This window comes from Glycine max, chromosome 19 (genome assembly GCF_000004515.6).
Source record: "Glycine max cultivar Williams 82 chromosome 19, Glycine_max_v4.0, whole genome shotgun sequence".
Lineage (NCBI taxonomy): Eukaryota > Viridiplantae > Streptophyta > Magnoliopsida > Fabales > Fabaceae > Glycine > Glycine max.
In genome coordinates, this window is record NC_038255.2 from 12763532 (window position 1) to 12765766 (window position 2235).

Genomic DNA, 2235 nt, shown 5'->3' on the forward strand with positions numbered 1-2235 from the left:
GAATTTGGGGGACAAATTTACCAATCAATGCGGAGACATTTCTGCCCATGCTAAATCATTCACTTCCTTTAAGCTTCTGCTTATTAGTGCACAACTCCTTCAAGAATTTAACATATCTTGGAATTTGCTATATTGCATCCACCAGAGGTATGTTTACCTCTACTTTTCTAAATGTTTCCAAGATCTCTTTCTCTGCCTCTTCCATTTTTTTGTTGGAAACTACTCTTGGAGGGAATGGAAGAGGAGGGATGTGCTGCTTCTGCAAATCAGAATTACCAGTGGAAGATTCACCTGCACAGAAATTGTTAGGTAAATTTTTGTCATCACCTTTTTTTGGAGTAGAATAAAGTTTGGCAGGTTCAATTGCAGATGAGAAAGGTGCTACGGGTTGAGGTCCTTGGCACTGCTTTCCCAACCTCAATGAAATGGCATTGACATTTTTGGGATTTTGGACAGCCTGAGAAGGCAGCTTGTCAGAATTCTGGGACTGTTGTTGATTTAATTGTGTAGTTGCAGGTGAATCTGAATTAGTTAAGCTCTGAATGGAGGCTCTGGTCTCTTGTTGAAACTGCATGTTCTGCATAGTCATTTGCCTCACAAGTTCTTCGAGGGAAGGTTATGGAGGAGCCTCAACTGTTTGTTATTTCTGGGGCTGTTGCTGTTGTTGGATTGGTGGAGGAATGTATGGTCTGCTTGGGCTAGCAACATTTTGGAAGGAAGGAGCAGGCTGCTGTTGTTGTTGTTGAGGGCTAGACCATCTAAGATTAGGGTGATTCCTCCATCTAGGGTTGTATCTGTTGCTGGAGGGGTCATAATTGTTCTGTTGTGGTTGATTTTGCTACTGAGGTTGAGGAGGTCTATTGTAAATGTTTGCAGCATAAGCTTCAGGCTGCTCAATTGCTCCAGGTTGCTGCATGGAAGGGCAGAGGTCTGTATGGTGGTCAACAGAGGAGCATAAACCACAGACTCTTGCGACAGGTATAGATTTCTGATTCAAAGCCAGTTGGGTTACCAAGTTAACCAATGCATCTAGTTTGCCTTTAAGCTTCTTAGTTTCAGATGATGCAGATGAGTTTGTAGCTACCTCATGCACTCCTCTAATGACTATGGCATCATTTCTGGCGCTAAACTACTGGGAGTTGGAAGCCATCTTCTCAATCAAGTTTCTGGCTTCAGCAGGAGTCATGTCTCCAAGGGCTCCACCACTGGCAGCATCTATCATACTTCTCTCCATATTACTGAGTCCTTCATAAAAATATTGGAGAAGAAGCTACTCCGAAATCTGATGGTGAGGGCAACTGGCACATAGTTTTTTAAATCTCTCCCAGTATTCATATAGGCTTTCTCCACTGAGTTGTCTAATACCTGAGATATCCTTCCTGATGGTCGTGGTCCTGGAAGCAGGGAAAATTTTTTCTAAGAATACTCTCTTAAGGTCATCCCAGCTCGTGATAGAGCTTGGAGCAAGGTAATACAACCATTCCTTTGCCACTCCATCTAAAGAATGAGGAAAAGCCTTCAGAAATATGTGATCCTCTTGGACATCTAGGGGTTTCATGGTGGAGCAGACAATATGGAATTCTTTCAGATGTTTGTGCAGGTCTTCACCTGCAAGTCCATGAAACTTTGGAAGCAAATGGATCAGTCCAGTTTTAAGAACATATGGGACATCCTCATCAGGGTATTGGATGCACAAGCTTTCGTAGGTGAAATAAGGTGCAACCATTTCCCTTAGAGTCCTCTCATGGGGTGGAGGTTGTGTCATGTTATCAGAATGTTCAAAATCAGAATGCTCAAAATTGTAATGCTCAAAATCAGGATGTTCAAAATCACCAATAACAGAATGCACAGATTCACTAGTAATGGAATGCTTAGGATGATCAAAAGGTATAAAATGATGCATAACTAATATATGAAATGTCCTATCTATCTCAGGATCAAAGGGTTGTAAGTTAGATGGATTGCCTCTAGTCATACACTACATTCAGCATGCACAACTAGTTGCCTTGTCATGTAAATGAAGGTGTAGGTTTGAACTACAACTACCCTCAAATGATATCCAAATGACTTGAAATTTTGTGAGCAACCTTATGAAATGATGAGAAGATTGCACATAAAATTTCAAACAAAAATTCAAAGCCTAACTATGGAAGCTAAAAATGGTAGGTTGAGAAAAATAAGTGAATAAAACTTGAAAAATAAAAAACTTTTGACAGAATCACTTTTTTTGGACGA

At 40.7% G+C, this 2235-nt stretch overlaps 1 non-coding gene across 1 annotated transcript; it reads left to right on the forward strand.

Annotated features, from left to right (window-relative positions):
* Positions 1–1280: 1280 nt before the first annotated feature.
* Positions 1281–1387, forward strand: LOC113000521 (small nucleolar RNA R71). The gene has a single exon (XR_003265854.1). It is a non-coding gene; the product is annotated as a small nucleolar RNA R71 (small nucleolar RNA).
* The last annotated feature ends 848 nt before the right edge of the window (positions 1388–2235 follow it).